The 21,810-nt window shown below is 45.3% G+C and overlaps 1 protein-coding gene across 6 annotated transcripts in view; it reads left to right on the forward strand.

Moving 5' to 3' along the window:
• The window catches only part of LOC140410498 (uncharacterized), a 199,608-nt gene that overhangs the window by 74,589 nt on the left and 103,209 nt on the right, over positions 1-21,810 (forward strand). The window contains exon 1 of one of the 6 annotated variants that reach the window (XM_072498662.1): positions 20,127-21,366. The exons of the other annotated variants lie outside the window; for them this stretch is intronic. The gene's annotated coding sequence lies outside the window, so the exon portion shown is untranslated. Of the gene's footprint in view, positions 1-20,126; positions 21,367-21,810 lie in introns of those variants that run through there. 6 annotated transcript variants of the gene reach the window in all.

Raw genomic sequence — 21,810 nt, forward strand, 5'->3', positions numbered from 1 at the left:
CACAGTTTTCACGACAACGTAGAGACATAGTCCCAAAAGCGGAGAATCCAGCCCGTGGAGTATGGGGGCAAAAGTCTCCCGATAAGAGGTCGATCATTTAGGACTGAGATGACGAGAGATTTCTTCACTCAATAGGGATTTTTTTAAATAAAAATTATAAAGTACCCAATTCATTTTTTATAATGAAGGGAAAATTTAGCATGGCCTATCTACCTAAGCTGCATATCTTTGTGAGGGTGAAACCCACACAATCACTGGGACAATGGGAAACTCCACGTGGACAGTGACCCAGGGCCGGGATCGAACCTGGGACCTCCGTGCCATGAGGCAGCAGTGCTAACCACTGCACCACTGTGCTGCCGGCACTCAAAAGGGATTTGAAATTTTGGAATTCTCTGCCCCAGAGATCCTCCATCATGTAATATGGATGGACTGGAATGGACGTAGAATTGCGTCCCGGCGTCGGACCGGCGTCACGGGTGTCTCGGCGTCATCTCCAAACCAGCGCGGGCTCGGAGAATCCCGGCCCTCGTATCCCATATCGTCCACCAGCTGCTCACACCCCCAGTAAAGAAATGAGACTCTTACAAAAGGAAAACGTGCAACGTGAAAAGGCCACCGGCCTCTCACCAAGCATACCTCTATCATTGACCATGTCCAGCCTGCCCTCATTTAGGTTTTACCCCACCCACACGTTTCACTTCTGGGGAAGCTTTGACAGAGTCTGTCATTGAATGATTACAGCACAGTTGTAGGCCGATGTCTGTGCCACCTTTCAGCATGGCATCTCGGCTAATCTCCCTCGGTGCCTTTCCTCTGTAGCCGTGCAAACCTGCTGATCAAATCCCTTTTGAAAGCCCAATTAAGTTAGTTAAACACAATTTGCTGACTTTCCTTAAATCCCGAAAGACATGCCGTTAGGTAATTTGGACATTCTGACTTCTTCTCCCTCTGTGTACCCGAACATGTGTCGGAATGTGGTGACTAGGGGCTTTTTACAGTAACTTCATTGCAGTGTTAATGTAAGCCTACTCGTGACACTAATAAAGATTATTATTAGTTAATCCAAATTTGTCCTTGTTCATTTTCTCTCGGATTATCGTTTCCAAAAGATTTCTTAGCATCGAGGGGGCTTTACACTTACAGGGGGCCAGCGCGGCACTGGAGCGACCCACGCCGCTCCAGCTGCCGATACCGGCGTCAAATGGGCTGCGCGGGTCTGCATGCACGCTGCGACTGGCGCGAATGCGTGGTAGCTCCCTTCTCTGCGCCGGTCCCAACACAACATGGCGAGCCCCAGCCTGAGAGGTCCGCCCGCCGATCGGTAGGTCCCGATCGTGGCCCCCCCCCCCCCCAAGGCCGTCCCCGAAAGGATGCACGCCGAGGTCCGGCCGGGTAAGACTGCACATGGACGGCGCTGGCGGGACTCAGATGGTTTTTTGCGGCCACTCGGCCCATCCCGGGCGGAGAATTGGCGGACTGGCGTTGGGGCGTCGTTGCGCAATTCGTGCCCGACCCGGTGTGGGCTGAGAGAATCCCGTCCATAGTTTCTGCCTTTGACCTCTTTAGTCTATCCTCTCTGACTCTGTAATATTCTCCTTAATCAATACTGCTACCCCTCTTCCTCTCCTGCCCCTATATTTCCTGAACATCTTGTCTCCTCTCTTTCTGTACCTATCTTTCCTGAACATCTTGTATCCATGGATATTTAGAGTGTATCTTCAGGGGCGTGTCCTGGACCCAACCATCTTCAGCTCCTTCAACAATTTCTTTTTTTAAATTTAGAGTATCCAATTCTTTTTTTTCCAATTAAGGGGCAATTCAGCATGGCCAGTCCACCTAACCTGCACATCTTTGGGTTGTTGGGGGTGACACCCACGCAGACACGGGAAGAATGTGCAACCTGCACATGGACAGTGACCCGGGATCGAACCCAGGTCCTCAGAGATGTAGGCAGCAGTGCTAACCACTGTGCTGCCCTCAGCTCCTTCAACACTCGGTAGAGGCAGAGTGAAGGGGACAAGCCTGGGGTCGTTGGTAACGGTTCCGCTCCCGTTAGCCCCGAATAAACACGTGACTAACCCGATGGTAATCACATTAAAATCTGGAGGCAGCTCCGTCAATGTTTCAATTTGAAGGCTGCCTCAAGGCTAGCTCCTATTGGTGCAAAACAATTATTCGAGCCTGCTCGGCTGGATGCGAGGTTTAGGGAGTGGAATAAGAAGGGATTGGAGAAGGCGGGGGATTTATTTCTCGGTCAGTTTGCGAGCCTCGGGGAACTGAAGGAGAAAAATGGGCTTACGGATGCTGACGGGTTCAGGTATCTCCAGGTGCATAGCTGGGTCGAAAAGGACTTGCCTGTCTTCCCAGTGAAGCAGCCTTCTATCTTGCTCGAGCAGGTTTTGTCCTGCTCGGGGTCAGGTGGCGAGCACATCAAGCAAATATACCAGCGGATAGTGGGGGAGGAGACTGGCTTGGTTGAGGGAGTGAAGGCAAATTGGGAGAAGAGCTAGGGCCAATTCTGGAGGAGGAGATTTGGAGCGAGACACAGGGTGAACGCGACATCGTCCTGTGAGAGTCTCATTCAGGTAAAAATAGAGCACATCTCACGAAGGCTAGAATGAGCTGTTTTTTCAGTGGGGTGGAGGCGGTCGGCACACCATGCGCACATGTTCTGGTCGTGCTTAAAGCTGGTGGGCTTCTGGAGATGTGTTTTTGATACCATGTTGGCAGTCCTGAACATGGGGTTGGAGCCTTGCCCACTGGTTGTGAGTTTGGGGTCACGGATATACTGGAACTCGGGGAGCAGATGCTCTGGCCTTTGCCTCACTTTTGGCAAGGAGGCGGTGGATCCTCTTAGGCTGGAGGTTGACTACATTGCCAAGCGCCTCGACATGGCTCGGTGACCTGATGGTGTTTTTGCACCTCGAGAAGGTCAAGTTCACCATGAGAGGGTTGGTGGAGGGGTTTTACTGTAGGTGGCGCCCATGTATAATGTATTTTAAAGAGCTGGTCAGTGTTAACTGTTGGGGGGGTAGGATAGGGTGGGGGGTAGGTTAGTTTGTATTATGGGAGGGGGGTTGGGGGTAATTAGTGCTGTTTTTTAATGTTTGGTTTTGTGTAACTTTGTATAAAAATTGTTAGTGTTCAAAAAGGTTGGGTGGGGTTTGTGGGTTGTGGGGATGAGGTGGAGGTGTGGGCTTGGGTAGGGTGTTCTTCCCAAGCGCTGGTGCAGACCCGATGGGCTGAATGGCCTCCTTCTGCACATGTGAATTCTGTAATGAATGGATGGATAAAGGGGAACCATGGAGCACGGAGCAGTCCTGGAGGCTGCCGCCGTGCGCATGCGCGGCCTCTGATCCGGAAGTACGGGGCCCATATCTGCAGCAAAATCTGCTAGATTCACGCCGGGTCCCTGCTAGCCCTCTGCAGGGCTTTGAATATGTGGCCCTTTCAAGCCAGTTTTTTTGTCCTGAAAGGCCACAGTTTTTACGATGGCGTGTGGACATAGTCCCCAAAACGGAGAATCCAGCCCCAGATATCTGTATTTGGATTTTCAATGTTTTTAATTCATTCATGGGACACAGGAGTCGCAGGCTGTGCCAGCATTTATTGCCCATCTCTAATTGCCCTTGAAGCAGTTAAGAGTCAACCACATGGATGTGGGTCTGGAATCACGTGTAGGCCAGACCAGATAAGGACAGCAAATTTCCTTCCCTCACGGACATTAGTGAACCAGGTGGGTTTTTACGACAATCGACAATGGTTTCATGGTCATCATTCGACTTTTAATTCCAGACTTTTATTGAATTCAAATTTCACTCTCTGCAGTGGGGGGATTTGAACCTGGGTCCCCAGAGGATTACTCTGGGTCTCTGGTTAACTAGTCCAGTGACAATATCACTACGCCACCGTCTCCCTGTAAACGTGCATGGGGAGAATGTGCAAACTCCACGCGGGCAGTGACCCAGGGCCGGGATGGAGCGCGGGTCCTCAGCGCCATGAGGCAGCAGTGCTAACCACTGCGCCACCGTTCTGCCCCGCCTCTTGATTTTAAACTATTCTTGGGATGCTTTTTGTGTTATCCACAGCGAAGGCTAATAAATATTTGGTCAAAGCTTCTGCCATTTCCTTGTTTCCCATTATTAGTTCCGCTGTCTCACCCTCTTGAGGCACGAATGCTTACTTTAGATATCTATGTTCTATTCTCTTAATTTTATTTATATTTCTAGCTGGCTTTGTCTCGTACTCTTCATTTCTTCCATTTTTAGTACTAATCTTTACAGTATTGTATGCATTTTCTTTCAATTTGATACTTTCCTCAACTTCTTAGTCTTTTTTTCCTCAGTGGAATATATCTTTGAGTGTGACAAAATATCGCCTTAAATGTCTGCCACTGCTTCACTACTGCCTTACCTTTTAAACTGTTCTCCCAGTTCTCTTCAGCCAACTCTGTTTTCATACCCCTCCTAACTTGCACATCTTTGGACTATGATGGAGGGCAGCACAGTGGCGCAGTGGGTTAGCCCTGCTGTCTCACGGCACCAAGGTCCCAGGTTCGATCCCGGCTCTGGGTCACTGTCCATGTGGAGTTAGCACATTCTTCCCGTGTTTGCGTGTGTTTTGCCCCCACAACCCAAGAGATGTGCAGGTTAGAACAAAGAACAACAAAGAACAAAGAAATGTACAGCACAGGAACAGGCCCTTCGGCCCTCCAAGCCCGTGCTGACCATGCTGCCCAACTAAACTACCAGCTTCTACACTTCCTGGGTCCATATCCCTCTATTCCCATCCTATTCATGTATTTGTCAAGATGCCCCTTAAATGTCACTATCGTCCCTGCTTCCACCACCTCCTCCGGTAGCGAGTTCCAGGCACCCACTACCCTCTGCGTAAAAAAACTTGCCTCGTACATCTACTCTAAACCTTGCCCCTCTCACCTTAAACCTATGCCCCCTAGTAATTGACCCCTCTACCCCAGGGAAAAGCCTCTGACTATCCACTCTGTTTATGCCCCTCATAATTTTGTAGACCTCTATCAGGTCGCCCCTCAACCTCCTTCGTTCCAGTGAGAACAAACCAAGTTTATTCAACCGCTCCTCATAGCTAATGCCCTCCATACCAGGCAACATTCTGGTAAATCTCTTCTGCACCCTCTCTAAAGCCTCCACATCCTTCTGGTAGTGTGGCGACCAGAATTGAACACTATACTCCAAGTGTGGCCTACCTAAGGTTCTATACAGCTGCAACATGACTTGCCAATTCTTATACTCAATGCCCCGGCCAATGAAGGCAAGCATGCCGTATGCCTTCTTGACTACCTTCTCCACCTGCGTTGCCCCTTTCAGTGACCTGTGGACCTGTACTCCTAGATCTCTTTGACTTTCAATGCTCTTGAGGGTTCTACCATTCACTGTATATTCCCTACCTGCATTAGACCTTCCAAAATGCATTACCTCCCATTTGTCCGGATTAAACTCCATCTGCCATCTCTCCGCCCAAGCCTCCAAATAATCTAAATCCTGCTGTATCCTCTGACAGTCCTCATCGCTATCTGCAATTCCACCAACCTTTGTGTCGTCTGCAAACTTACTAATCAGACCAGTTACATTTTCCTCCAAATCATTTATATATACTACAAACAGCAAAGGTCCCAGCACTGATCCCTGTGGAACACCACTGGTCACAGCCCTCCAATTAGAAAAGCATCCTTCCATTGCTACTCTCTGCCTTCTATGACCTAGCCAGTTCTGTATCCATCTTGCCAGCTCACCCCTGATCCCGTGTGACTTCACCTTTTGTACTAGCCTACCATGAGGGACCTTGTCAAAGGCCTTCCTGAAGTCCATATAGACAACATCCACTGCCCTACCTGCATCAATCATCTTAGTGACCTCCTCGAAAAACTCGATCAAGTTAGTGAGACACGGCCTCCCCTTCACAAAACCATGCTGCCTCTCACTAATACGTCCATTTGCTTCCAAATGGGAGTAGATCCTGTCTCGAAGAATTCTCTCCAGTAATTTCCCTACCACTGAAGTAAGGCTCACCGGCCTGTAGATCCCTGGATTATCCTTGCTACCCTTCTTAAACAGAGGAACAACATTGGCTATTCTCCAGTCCTCCGGGACATCACCTGAAGACAGTGAGGATCCAAAGATTTCTGTCAAGGCCTCAGCAATTTCCTCTCCAGCCTCCTTCAGTATTCTGGGGTAGATCCCATCAGGCCCTGGGAACTTATCGACCGTAATATTTTTTAAGACACCCAACACCTCGTCTTTTTGGATCTCAATGTGACCCAGGCTATCTACACACCCTTCTCCAAACTCAACATCTACCAACTTCTCTTTGGTGAATACTGATGCAAAGTATTCATTTAGTACCTCGCCCATTTCCTCTGGCTCCACACATCGATTCCCTTGCCTATCCTTCAGTGGGCCAACCCTTTCCCTGGCTACCCTCTTGCTTTTTATGTACGTGTAAAAAGCCTTGGGATTTTCCTTAACCCTATTTGCCAATGACTTTTCGTGACCCCTTCTAGCCCTCCTGAGTCCTTGCTTAAGTTTCTTCCTACTTTCCTTATATTCCACACAGGCTTCGTCTGTTCCCAGCCTTTTAGCCCTGGCAAATGCCTCCTTTTTCCTTTTTGACAAGGCCTACAATATCTCTCATTATCCAAGGTTCCCGAAAATTGCTGTATTTCTCCTTCCTCACAGGAATATGCCGGTCCTGAATTCCTTTCAACTGACACTTGAAAGCCTCCCACATGTCAGATGTTGATTTGCCCTCAAACATCCGCCCCCAATCTATGTTCTTCAGTTCCCGCCTAATATTGTTATAATTAGCCTTCCCCCAATTTAGCACATTCATCCCAGGACCACTCTTATCCTTGTCCACCAGTACTTTAAAACTTACTGAATTGTGGTCACTGTTCCCGAAATGCTCCCCTACTGAAACATCTACCACCTGGCCGGGCTCATTCCCCAATACCAGGTCCAGTACCGCCCCTTCCCTAGTTGGACTGTCTACATATTGTTTGAAGAAGCCCTCCTGGATGCTCCTTACAAACTCCGCCCCGTCTAAGCCCCTGGCACTAAGTGAGTCCCAGTCAATATTGGGGAAGTTGAAGTCTCCCATCACCACAACCCTGTTGTTTTTACTCTTTTCCAAAATCGGTCTACCTATCTGCTCCTCTATCTCCCGCTGGCTGTTGGGAGGCCTGTAGTAAACCCCCAACATTGTGACTGCACCCTTCTTATTCCTGATCTCTACCCATATAGCCTCACTGCCCTCTGAGGTGTCCTCCCGCAGTATAGCTGTGATATTCTCCCTAACCAGTAGCGCAACTCCACCACCCCTTTTACATCCCCCTCTATCCCGCCTGAAACATCTAAATCCTGGAATGTTTAGCTGCCAATCCTGCCCTTCCCTCAACCAGGTCTCTGTAATGGCAACAACATCATAGTTCCAAGTACTAATCCAAGCTCCAAGTTCATCTGCCTTACCCGTAATACTTCTTGCATTAAAACATATGCACTTCAGGCCACCAGACCCGCTGTGTTCAGCAACTTCTCCCTGTCTGCTCTGCCTCAGAGCCCCACTGTCCCTATTCCCTAGTTCTCCCTCAATGCTCTCACCTTCTGACCTATTGCTCCCGTGCCCACCTACCTGCCATACTAGTTTAAACCCTCCCGTGTGATACTAGCAAACCTCGCGGCCAGGATATTTATGCCTCTCCAGTTTAGATGCAACCCGTCCTTATATAGGTCACACCTGCCCCGGAAGAGCTCCCAGTGGTCCAGATAACGGAAACCCTCCCTCCTACACCAGCTGTTTAGCCACGTGTTTAGCTACTCTATCTTCCTATTTCTAGCCTCACTGGCGCGTGGCACAGGGAGTAATCCCGAGATTACAACCCTAGAGGTCCTGTCTTTTAACTTTCTGCCTAGCTCCCTGAACTCCTGCTGCAGGACCTCATGCCCCTTCCTGCCTATGTCGTTAGTACCAATATCTACAATGACCTCTGCCTGTTTGCCCTCCCCCTTCAGGATGCCTCTACCCGTTCAGAGACATCCTGGACCCTGGCACCAGGGAGGCAACATACCATCCTGGAGTCTCTTTCACGTCCACAGAAGCGCCTATCTGTGCCCCTGACTATAGAGTCCCCTATTACTATTGCTCTTCTGCGCTTTGACCCTCCCTTCTAAACATCAGAGCCAGCCGTGGTGCCACTGCTCTGGCTGCTGCTGTTTTCCCCTGATAGGCTATCCCCCCCGACAGTATCCAAAGGGGTATACCTGTTCGAGAGGGGGATAACCACAGGGGATTCCTGGTGATTCGGTGGATTAGCCACACTAAATTGCCCCTTAATTGGAAAAAATGAAATGGGTACTCTAAATTTTAAAAAAAATCTTTGGACTGTGAGAGGAAACCGCAGCAGCCAGAGGGAAACCACGCAAAGACGGGGAGAAAGTGCAAACCACATAGACTGTCACCCAAGGCCAGAATTGAATCAGGGTCCCTGGAGCCGTGAAGAAGCAGTGCTAGCCACTGTACCACCCCGTCCTAGACCCAGGTTTCTCACCCTCAAACTGAATGTGAAGTTCTGTCAGGTTATGATCGCTATTACCTGGAGACATCTTTATTATGAGGTCAATAATTAATCCTGTCTCATTACAGGTCTAAAATAGTCTGTTTCCTGGTTGATTCGAGAACATATTGCTTTCAGAAATTGTCCCATAAGCACTTCCTGAACTGACTACCGTTCCAGGCTACCGTTACCAATTTGATTCTTCAAATCTCTTTAAAGATGAAAATCACCCATAATTATTGCAGTACCTTTCTTGCCAGCCTCCATCTGTTTCTTCCAATACACTCCATCCGTACAGTGTAGTTGCTGTTAGGGAGCCTGCAAACTACACCCACCAGTGACTTCTTTCCTTTGCTATTCCTTATCTCCACCCAAACTAATTTTACAACTTGCTCTTCTGAACCAAGTTCATCTCAATACTGAACTATTCACAACAGAGCTACCCCGCCATTCTTTCCTTTCTTCCTGTTCTTTTGAAGTGTAAAATACCCTTAATCATCCGCTCCCAGCCTGGAACCACGTCTCTGTAATGGCTATTCGATCATTCCTGTTTATTTTAAAAATTAGTGCATACTGTTTGTTAGGAATGCTGCACGCATTCAGCTACAGAGCCTTTTAATTCTGACTTTTTCCTGTTATGGGCGACGCATTTTCAGAACCCCAAGATGTATCAACCAATTTCCCCCTTTAATGCTATTGTTGCTTTTCCAGCACACGGCTTGTTCTCCAGGAGTGGGATTACAATTATGGACAAATGGTTTTTAACATAAAACAAGGTTTATTTCATGAACTCAACTTAACACTTTTAAATAAACTTTACAACACTAAATAATCCTTCAGTTATTCCTTTCAACATCCAAGAGAGACTTAACACCTTTAAACAGAAACACATCAGGTTAACGGCTTTACTATTATGAGTTTAAATCACCCAAATGATCCAGAGATAGTCTTTCATGGCAGAGGTCACAGCAAATCCAGCTCACTGCAAACGCAGACACACACCCAAGCTCTTTTCCTCAAAACTGAAACTACAAAATGGCTGTACTGAGCTCAGCTCCACCCACTCTGACATCACTGTTTTCTTAAAGGTACATTGCTTAAACATCCATTTCTTAAAGGTACCCTCACATGACACCTCCCCCCAAGAAAAGAAAATAAACCATCAACTTCAGGATGGTTTCATTTTTCACTTTTGCACCATCCACTAAGAAATGCACACAGGAAATATACATTTTCATTTAAAGAAAACAACACAGTCAAACAGGTATAATAATATAGTCCATTTTTCTTTGTTCTTCTTCCTCTAACCAAAACCCTTCTCGATTGATCACATTCGTGACCAAGTCTCTACACGATCCATCCATTCCTCGACTCCTCGGCATTTCTCTTTAGAATCAGATACTTTAGCTCAATCTGACCACGGAGCCCCTTACAATTCTCCAATACAGGAACATTGGTTACCACAGCTTTCAGGCAGTCAAATGCCTGTTGAAAGTCCGCTGTCCATTGAATTTTTTGACGTTTCTTTAGCAAGTCCATCGGTGGAGCAATCACGCTACAAATCTTTTGCACAACTGTTCGATCAAATCCACTCGTGCTAAGAAATCGCATTATTTCCCTTCGTCTTGAAGGTATCGGAAATTCCGCAAGGAAAGTGATTCGGGTTTCTCCAAATTCACTTTCGGCTAGGTTCATCACCAAACCCGCCACCTGAAGTCGATCGAAGAACTCCATTCGATGTTTTAAATGTTCTTTCCATGTCTGGAAATTGGAAATAAAAGCAGATTGTCCCACTTTCTCAATGCAATCCTTCAATGGTGGGACAGGATAAGAGTCTGTTCTTGTAACTGTATTCACCTTTTGATAGTCCACACACAACTGTTGGGTACCGTCTGGTTTAGGTACCATCACTATGGGTGAGCTCCATTGGCTGCAACCCACTTCAATTATGCCATTCTTCAGCATACTCTCAATCTCTTTGTTAACCTGTGCCAATTTTAAAGGGTTAAGTCTATATGGATGTTGTTTGATAGGAACAGCAGTTCCCACATCTACATCATGTATAGCCATTTTAGTACTTCCCAATTTATCTCTACAAACTTGCCCATGTGATATCAATAACTCTTTCAGGTCAGTTTGTTTTTCCTCTGGAAGGTAACTTAACAATTCATCCCAATTTTTAAGAACATACTAATTTTCCAATTTAATTTGAGGTATGTCAAATTCACAGTCATCTGGATTTGGTTGGTCACTTTGAGTTAGACTCATTAAAACCTCCTTTTTCTCTCCTTCCCTTTCAAAGTACCTTTTAAGCATATTCACATGACACACTCGGTGAGTCTTCCTTCTATCTGGTGTTTTTACCACATCATTCACCTCACTTAATTTCCTTTCAATCTGATACGGTCCACAAAACCTAACTTTTAAAGGCTCCCCTACCACTGGTAACAACACTAAAACTTTATCCCCACTGGCAAAACTACGAACTTTGGATTTCTTGTCCGCTACCCGTTTCATTACATTTTGTGTTACTTTGAAATGTTGTCTAGCCAATTCACCTGCTCTATTTAATCGTTCACTAAAATTTGACACACAATCCTATAGTGTAATTTCCGATTTCTCACCCAACAATATTTCCTTAATCAATTTAAGTGGTCCTCTTACCTCATGACCAAAAATTAGTTCAAAAGGACTAAATTTGGTAGACTCATTAGGTGCATCCCTAATTGCAAACAATACGAATGGGATTCCTTTATCCCAATCCTCAGGATAATCTTGACAATACGCCCTCAACATTGTCTTTAATGTCTGATGCCACCTTTCTAACGCTCCCTGCGATTCTGGATGGTACGCAGTTGATTTAAATTGTTTTATTCCTAAGCTACCCATAACTTCTTTGGATAACTTTGAAGTAAAATTTGTTCCTTGATCCGATTGAATTTCTATGGGTAGTCCATATCTAGTAAAGAATTTAAGTAACTCCTCCACAATCCTTTTAGCTGTAATATTACATCCTGGAATGGCCTCTGGAAACCTAGTAGACACATCCATTACAGTCAAAAGATATTGATTCACACTTTTTGTTTTAGGAAACGGTCCTATACAATCGATTAGGACCCTCGTAAAAGGTTCCTCAAATGCTGGAATGGGTATTAAGGGCGCTGGTTTTATCACTGCTTGAGGTTTCCCTATCACTTGACATGTGTGACATGATTGACAAAATTTAACTACATCTTTATGTAGTCCAGGCCAATAAAAATGTTTCTGGATTTTAGTTTGAGTTTTCCTTATTCCCAAATGACCTCCCACTGGTACCTCATGTGCAACTCCCAGCACCTCCTTTCTATACCCTACCGGCAATACTACTTGATGAACTTCTGCCCACTTTTCATCCGCCTGCATATGTACAGGTCTCCATTTTCTCATCAAGACATCATTTTTACGGTAATAACACTCTGGTATACTCTCAGATTCCTCTTGCGTATATGCTTTCTGATATATCTGTTTTATTTCTACATCTTTCTGTTGTAACTCCGCCAATTTTCCTGAACTAAAAATATCCGCGTCATCCTCCACCTGTTCTTGTTCGTTTTCAACCATCTGATCAAAAATAATTTCTGATAATTGCACTTCAACTTCATCTTCACTCTTTGATTTCTCCTCTTGTCTTAACCTGTGACTTTGCGACCTTGTTACTACACAATCCGGAAAAATCCCAGGATATTCGTCCTTCAACGCTTCAGTTGACTGATTTTTCAATGGCTTATCAACCACAGTAGGCATCACTCCCACCTGCGATCCAGCTATGTCATTACCCAAGATAAACTGTATTCCTGGACAAGATAGTTTCTCCATTACTCCTCCTACCACTTCACTCTTCACAGGACTTTCCAACCTTACCTCATATAATGGAACGCTACTCCTCTCACCCTGAATTCCACAGATCACCACCTTTTCTAGCAACATTCTTGCCAAACTACATAATTCCTCATCTCTTACCATTAAAGATTGACTAGCCCCTGTATCTCTTAAAGTTGTGACTTCTTTACCTGCTCCTCCTGATACACATGAGTAAACTTTACCCACACAATTAAATTCTTTTAAAGACATAAGGCACCTTCTTAATAATTACTTCTTGGACAGGGTGTACAATCGTTTGCACCTCCTTCGCTTCCCTTGGGCTTTCCTTTACCACTCTAAGAAACCCCACCGTCTTATCCTGTTTTACCACATCAGCGTTTTCAGTGCTTTTCTTCAACCACCAACACTGTGACTTTACATGGCCTAGTTTATTACAGTGAAAACATTTGAAACTTTTCATTTCTTTTCCACCCTCCTGGATTTATTTTTTAATCTGAGGTACACTCTCTTTATTGTCTCCTATCAGATCACCTTTACCTTTACCACTTTGAGTATTTCTCATGTCCCCAGTTTCTATCCCTCACCGGCTGAAACTGATGTTGGAAACCAATCTATGATTTATGAACTAATTCATAATCATCTGCCATTTCCGCTGCTAATCTCACAGTTTTAACCCTCTGTTCTTCCACATGAGTTCTCACTACATCAGGAATTTAATTTTTAAACTCCTCCAAAAGTATAATTTCTCTGAGAGCTTCATACGTTTGGTCTATTTTCAAAACCCTTTCCACCTATCAAAATTACTCTCTGTGAGCCTTTCAAATTCCATGTATGTTTGACCAAACTCTTTCCTTAGTCGAAACCTTTGTCTGTAAGCTTCAGGCACTAGCTCATATGCACTTAAGATGGATTTCTTCACCTCCTCATACGTTCCAGATACCTCCTCCGGTAGTGATGCAAACACTTCACTAGCTCTACCTACCAGCTTTGTTTGAATCAGTAACACCCACATGTCCTGCGGCCATTTAATTTGTTTAGCTACCTTCTGAAATGAAATGAAAAAGGCTTCCACTTCCTTCTCGTCAAACCTTGGCAATGCTTGGACATATTTAAATAGATTCCCACCAAGCCTTCGACTATGACGCTCTTTCTCACTATCCTCATCACTATCATCCAACTGTATGTTTCCCTTTACGTCTGCCAATTTTAACTGATTGTCATGTTTCATGGCCATTTTCTGAAGTTCAAACTCCCTCTATTTATCTTTCTCCCTGATCTGTATCTCTCTTTTTCTTTTTGTTCTGCTAGGGCTATTCATTCTTTTCTCCTTTCTTCTCTCTCCTTTTCTTTTTCCACTCTCACTCTTTCCCTCTCTTTTTCCACTCTCTCACTCTCGTATTCAAGCCGCTTTAATTCTTTCTCATGTTCCATTTGTTTAATTTGCATCTGAATTTTTGCCATTTCCAATGAGTCAAACTCTATCTCAGGCAACTTTAAATGCTTAACCAGTGCCATAATTACCTCATCTTTCCGCATTTTGTCAGGTAACGTTAACTGCAATGTTCTTGCCAAATCTAAAATCTGCTTTTCGTCTCTGAAAGTAAGGTATCACGTGTTATCGTGTTCCCCCCAAAAAACCTCTGAGCCTCTGAAAGAGCCATTGTTCACAATACTCTCCCCACTTAAACTAAAATACCACACCGGAGCAGCAACAATCCTTCACTGTCTTTAAGTTCACAAAAGCCAATCCAATAGATAGACTTTTATCCCGGTCGAGCCCCCAATTGTTATGGGCGATACGTTTTCAGAACCCCAAAATGTATCATGGAGTTCAACCAACCTCCCCCTTTAATGCTATTGTTGCTTTTCCAGCACACGGCTTGTTCTCCAGGTGTGGGATTACAATTATGGACAAATGGTTTTTCAACATAAAACAAGGTTTATTCCATGAACTCAACTTAACACTTTTAAATAAACATTGGATCTCTTAACACCCCCTTACTTCAAACATAACCCCGACAATATTACTACACTAAATAATCCTTCAGTTATTCCTTTCAACATCCATGAGAGACTTAACGCTATCCATTTCTTAAAGGTACCCTCACATGACATTCCGCACTCTGACCTTATCTACTGCTGCACTCTCTAAGTTCGTACACTCTGACCCTTCTGTCACACTCTGGTTAATCTTCCCTGCATCACTAGCCTGCACTAATGCCTTATTCTTTCTCTTTAACTTTCTAAATCTCCCCCTACCCCTCTTATTTAGGTTAGCTGGTGTTTGGAACTTCTCATCCAGTAATAATTTTCATAAGGGTACTGGATAAATACCCTTATGTGGGGGGGAGCAGGGGTATGGGAGCAATGGATAGTCTTTCAAAGAGCTGGCGGAATGGCTTCTTCGGTGCCTTGCGATTCCGTCAATCCCAAATCTCAGCAGCAAGATCTTAGTACCAGCAGTTTTAGGAATACATGCACACTGATGTACTGGATGAGCACACTCGGGATTGTGAGTTCAAATCCCACCAGGACAAGTTATTGAATTTAAATCAAGGCTACTGGATTTTCTCATTAATTCCTTCGAGGAATGGAGCCTGTGACCTTCGGCAGGTCTGGATGTTATGGGACTCCAGTCCCTGTCAAGTCATTCACTAATGAACAACTATCTTCAAAACGAGGACTGTAAACAGTGTAAAAATTCCCATCAATAGGTGCAGTTTGATTAATGCAGAAAATTGATTTTGTCTCCCTTCATCTACAACTTTCACCTACTATCTGCAAGTAACCCAATTTTTAAATTACTGAAGGTGACTTTATAAAACGGTTAATTGAGTGAGTATAGTAGTCAGTTAAATTAACACACAATTGTACTCTAAGCTTTCAAAACATACCTTGCACACAAAAGAAGTGGCTGGCTATTTGCAACCTCCTCAAACTCAGTAGCGGAAACTCAATTGTCATTGATTGACTCTGGGGGACATGGGCAGGTTTGTGGGTCGGTCTGGTTTCCAGTGTGATGTTTCCTCTCTGGATTATGCTGGATGTGTTCTCCCGATGTTATTGTCGTTCTCTCCCCCCGCCCCCCTCACACACACACACTTTCACCCAACTCTCCTGAGAGGGACAGAATGAATCATTCTCAGTAACCTGGGGAAGGAGAAAGAGCAGGAACAGAGCATCCACCAACTGTGTGCACTTTTGGTTCCGTGACCTCCAAGGATATCATTGCCAGAGAGGGAGTGCAACGAAGGTTCAGCAGATTTCTTCCAGGGATGGCGGGGACAGTCTTATGAAGAGAGATTGGGAAAACTGGGCCTGTATTCTCTAGAGTTTTGAAGAATGAGAGGTGATCTCATTGAAACCTACAAAATACTTAAAGGAATGGACAAGGTAGATGCAGATAAAATGGCTCCCTTGCTTGGGGAGTCTAAAACCAGGGAGCACAGTTTCAAAATAAGAAGGAAGCCACTTCGGACCAAGATGAGGAGACATTTCTTTACATTGAAGGTTGTGAATCTCTGAATTCTCTACCCCAGAGGTTTGTGGAAGCTCAGCCATTTAGTATGTTTCAATGAGAGAGTGTGAGATTTCTGATTTGTATGGCGATAGTGTGGGTAAAAGTAATTGAAGTATCCGATCAGTCATGACCGTATCAACTGACGAAGCAGGCTCGACTGGCTGAATGGCCTACTCCTGCTCCTATGTTCATAACAACCTTTATTTAAATAGCATCTTTAATAAAACATCTTAAGACATTTTAGAGTACCACGGAGAATTAGATACTGAGGCACTAAAGGAGATTATTTTTTATAAAAATTTAATTTAGTTGTGAGCTAGATCTTGGTAGAAAGTTAGAGGAATGGCAGGGAAGGGAGTGCAATGTTCCTCCTGCAGGATGTTTGAGGTGAGGGATGCAGTTAGTGTCCCTGCTGATTTTACCTGCAGGAAGTGCTGCCATCTCCAGCTCCTCCAAGACCGAGTTAGGGAACTGGAGCTGGAGTTGGAAGAACTTCGGATCATTCGGGAGGCAGAAGGGGTCATAGATAGCAGCTTCAGGGAATTAGTTACACCAAAGATTGGAGATAGGTGGGTAACTGTAAGAGGGACTGGGAAAAAGCAGTCAGTGCAGGGATCCCCTGCGGTCGTTCCCCTGAGTAACAAGTATACCGCTTTGGATACTTGTGGGGGGGGGGGACTTACCAGGGGTAAGCCATGGGGTACGGGCCTCTGGCACGGAGTCTGTCCCTGTTGCTCAGAAGGGAAGGGGGGAGAGGAGCAGAGCATTAGTAATTGGGGACTCTATAGTCAGGGGCACAGATAGGAGATTTTGTGGGAGCGTGAGAGACTCACGTTTGGTATGTTGCCTCCCAGGTGCAAGGGTACGTGATGTCTCGGATCGTGTTTTCCGGGTCCTTAGGGGGGAGGGGGAGCAGCCCCAAGTCGTGGTCCACATTGGCACTAAACGACATAGGTAGGAAAGGGGACAAGGATGTCAGGCAGGCTTTCAGGGAGCTAGGATGGAAGCTCAGAACTAGAACAAACAGAGTTGTTATCTCTGGGTTGTTGCCCGTGCCACGTGATAGTGAGATGAGGAATAGGGAGAGAGAGCATTTAAACACGTAGCTACAGGGATGGTGCAGGCGGGAGGGATTCAGATTTCTGGATAACTGGGGCTCTTTCTGGGGAAGGTGGGACCTCTACAGACAGGATGGTCTACATCTGAACCTGAGGGGCACAAATATCCTGGGGGAGAGATTTGTTAGTGCTCTTTGGGGGGGTTTAAACTAATGCAGCAGGGGCATGGGAACCTGGATTGTAGTTTTAGGGTAAGGGAGAATGAGAGTATAGAGGTCAGGAGCACAGATTTGACGTCGCAGGAGGGGGCCAGTGTTCAGGTAGGTGGTTTGAAGTGTGTCTACTTCAATGCCAGGAGTATACGAAACAAGGTAGGGGAACTGGCAGCATGGGTTGGTACCTGGGACTTCGATGTTGTGGCCATTTCGGAGACATGGATAGAGCAGGGACAGGAATGGATGTTGCAGGTTCCGGGGTTTAGGTGTTTTAGTAAGCTCAGAGAAGGAGGCAAAAGAGGGGGAGGTGTGGCGCTGCTAGTCAAGAGCAGTATTACGGTGGCGGAGAGGATGCTAGATGGGGACTCTTCTTCCGAGGTAGTATGGGCTGAAGTTAGAAACAGGAAAGGAGAGGTCACCCTGTTGGGAGTTTTTTATAGGCCTCCTAATAGTTCTAGGGATGTAGAGGAAAGGATGGCGAAGATGATTCTGGATATGAGCGAAAGTAACAGGGTAGTTATTATGGGAGACTTTAACTTTCCAAATATTGACTGGAAAAGATATAGTTCGAGTACAATAGATGGGTCGTTTTTTGTACAGTGTGTGCAGGAGAGTTTCCTGAAACAATATGTTGACAGGCCAACAAGAGGCGAGGCCACGTTGGATTTGGTTTTGGGTAATGAACCAGGCCAGGTGTTGGATTTGGAGGTAGGAGAGCACTTTGGGGACAGTGACCACAATTCGGTGACGTTTACGTTAATGATGGAAAGGGATAAGTATACACCGCAGGGCAAGAGTTATAGCTGGGGGAAGGGCAATTATGATGCCATTAGACGTGACTTGGGGGGGATAAGGTGGAGAAGTAGGCTGCAAGTGTTGGGCATACTGGATAAGTGGGGCTTGTTCAAGGATCAGCTACTGCGTGTTCTTGATAAGTATGTACCGGTCAGACAGGGAGGAAGGCGTCGAGCGAGGGAACCGTGGTTTACCAAGGAAGTGGAATCTCTTGTTAAGAGGAAGAAGGAGGCCTATGTGAAGATGAGGTGTGAAGTTTCGGTTGGGGCGATGGATAGTTACAAGGTAGCGAGGAAGGATCTAAAGAGAGAGCTAAGACGAGCAAGGAGGGGACATGAGAAGTATTTGGCAGGAAGGATCAAGGAAAACCCAAACGCTTTCTATAGGTATGTCAGGAATAAGCAAATGACTAGGGAAAGAGTAGGACCAGTCAAGGACAGGGATGGGAAATTGTGTGTGGAGTCTGAAGAAATAGGCGAGATACTAAATGAATATTTTTTGTCAGTATTCACTCAGGAAAAAGATAATGTTGTGGAGGAGAATGCTGAGCCCCAGGCTAATAGAATAGATGGCATTGAGGTACGTAGGGAAGAGGTGTTGGCAATTCTGGACAGGCTGAAAATAGATAAGTCCCCGGGACCTGATGGGATTTATCCTAGGATTCTCTGGGAGGCCAGGGAAGAGATTGCTGGACCTTTGGCTTTGATTTTTATGTCATCATTGGCTACAGGAATAGTGCCAGAGGACTGGAGGATAGCAAATGTGGTCCCTTTGTTCAAAAAGGGGAGCAGAGACAACCCCGGTAACTATAGACCGGTGAGCCTCACGTCTGTAGTGGGTAAAGTCTTGGAGGGGATTATAAGAGACAAGATTTATAATCATCTAGATAGGAATAATATGATCAGGGATAGTCAGCATGGCTTTGTGAAGGGTAGGTCATGCCTCACAAACCTTATTGAGTTCTTTGAGAAGGTGACTGAACAGGTAGACGAGGGTAGAGCAGTTGATGTGGTGTATATGGATTTCAGCAAAGCGTTTGATAAGGTTCCCCATGGTAGGCTATTGCAAAAAATACAGAGGCTGGGGATTGAGGGTGATTTAGAGATGTGGATCAGAAATTGGCTAGCTGAAAGAAGACAGAGGGTGGTAGTTGATGGGAAATGTTCAGAATGGAGTACAGTCACAAGTGGAGTACCACAAGGATCTGTTCTGGGGCCGTTGCTGTTTGTCATTTTTATCAATGACCTAGAGGAAGGCGCAGAAGGGTGGGTGAGTAAATTTGCAGACGATACTAAAGTCGGTGGTGTTGTCGATAGTGTGGAAGGATGTAGCAGGTTACAGAGGGATATAGATAAGCTGCAGAGCTGGGCTGAGAGGTGGCAAATGGAGTTTAATGTAGAGAAGTGTGAGGTGATTCACTTTGGAAGGAATAACAGGAATGCGGAATATTTGGCTAATGGTAAAGTTCTTGAAAGTGTGGATGAGCAGAGGGATCTAGGTGTCCATGTACATAGATCCCTGAAAGTTGCCACCCAGGTTGATAGGGTTGTGAAGAAGGCCTATGGAGTGTTGGCCTTTATTGGTAGAGGGATTGAGTTCCGGAGTCGGGAGGTCATGTTGCAGCTGTACAGAACTCTGGTACGGCCGCATTTGGAGTATTGCGTACAGTTCTGGTCACCGCATTATAGGAAGGACGTGGAGGCTTTGGAGCGGGTGCAGAGGAGATTTACCAGGATGTTGCCTGGTATGGAGGGAAAATCTTATGAGGAAAGGCTGATGGACTTGAGGTTGTTTTCGTTGGAGAGAAGAAGGTTAAGAGGAGACTTAATAGAGGCATACAAAATGATCAGGGGGTTGGATAGGGTGGACAGGGAGAGCCTTCTCCCGCGGATGGATATGGCTGGCACGAGGGGACATAACTTTAAACTGAGGGGTAATAGATATAGGACAGAGGTCAGAGGTAGGTTCTTTACGCAAAGAGTAGTGAGGCCGTGGAATGCCCTACCTGCTACAGTAGTGAACTCGCCAACATTGAGGGCATTTAAAAGTTTATTGGATAAACATATGGATGATAATGGCATAGTGTAGGTTAGATGGCTTTTGTTTCGGTGCAACATCGTGGGCCGAAGGGCCTGTACTGCGCTGTATTCTATGTTCTATGTTCTATCTGAGGTGAGATGACCAAAGGTCTGGTGAAATGGGTAGGTTTAAAGGGGTGTATTAAAGGCAGAAAGTATGGCAGAGAGGCATGGGGAAGTAATTCCCGAATGTAGCCTCTAAGCAGCTGAAGGTGCAGTCACTAAAGATAGAGCAATTAAAGGCAGCGATGTTCGAGGTCACTAAGATGAGTTTTAGGATCTCAGAGGGTTCTAGGACTAGAGGAGATAGCGGGGATAGGGAGAGACCAGAATGAAGCAGAGAGCAGAATGAGAATCGAGCTGTTGCTTGACTGGGAGCCAATATAGGCCAACGAGCACATGGGTGATCACGCACACAGACGATCGAATGGGACCTGGTACGAGTTAGACATGAGCAAAGAGTTTTAGTTAGCCTCAAATTTGTGGAGGGTAGTACGTGGAAAGTGCCTTTGAATGCTGTAGTCCAGTCGAGAGATAATTATTACGATCCCGGACCAGACCCCAACAGTTGCTAGGATACCGGACAGAAACCCCAATATTTTATTTTAATTTTGTAAGTCTGTGAGGAAAGGATACTTCACTCCAGGAGTGATTACACGGAGAAATAGGGATATGTATATTAAAACAAACTTTATTACTAACACAGTACTAACCAACTTTAACATCATAAAGAAAATAGCTTACAATTACCAGTTAATGTGAAACAACAACAGGAAATACTTTAACCTTTAACAGATATCTTTTTATCTCCAATCAAGCAAAAAATATCTTGGGTCAACCTCCACTTTTAAATACAGTTAGCAAACCCAGGAATACTTGCTACACAGAGATGTCTTGGATAAACTGCTTTGAGAGAGAGCGAGATCCTTCAAGATCCAGCTTGCTGATTCTTGCCTGTGCCAAACTACTGTTTAATTTCCCAGCATTTGGCAAAAAAGCTCCTGTTTTGTTCACAGTTGAATCTTTAACTGAACTGTTTTTTCCAGAAGTTGGTGGTTTGTTCACAGATGGATCTGAACTGAACTCAGCACCTGACTGTTTCAGCCACTGGCTCCTCCCATTAACTGCATCATCTCGATCCCACTAATTGGACTATGACCATCTGACTCAGGCTAAAAACAATGTCTCTAATTATCTACTGTCCAGAGAGCCTTCTTTCTATAAATAACATCACATCAGCCCTATTGCGGTAAATGCTATACATGGTTGGAATGAATTATGATCTTTTATGATGCTTTAATTGCACCTCTGTAGCCACAAAGCCTGGCTGTCTTTCAAGCCAGGATTTTAAAAAACTGTCAGACACACACTAATCCCAGGCTTTTAACCCTTGCTGCACCAGCTACACAATACATCTGAAATTCCTACATTCGTCATAATGAAGGCACAAATGAGGCTTTCAGCAGCAGATGAGCGAAGATGGATTTGGAGTGGGGAAATGCTACAGAAGTAGAATTAGGTGGTTTTAGTGGTGGCATGGATATGTGGATCAGACATGACACTATGGTTGTGTTTGGCCTTAGAAGGCTGGAGTCAGTAGCTTTGGAGTGGAGTGGCAATGACCTTTGGCCTTCCCCATGTTTATAATGGTGGAAATTTCTGTTCATCCATTTCTGGGTGTAGGAGCATAAGT

This window comes from Scyliorhinus torazame, chromosome 1, assembly GCF_047496885.1.
Source record: "Scyliorhinus torazame isolate Kashiwa2021f chromosome 1, sScyTor2.1, whole genome shotgun sequence".
NCBI classification, from domain to species: domain Eukaryota; kingdom Metazoa; phylum Chordata; class Chondrichthyes; order Carcharhiniformes; family Scyliorhinidae; genus Scyliorhinus; species Scyliorhinus torazame.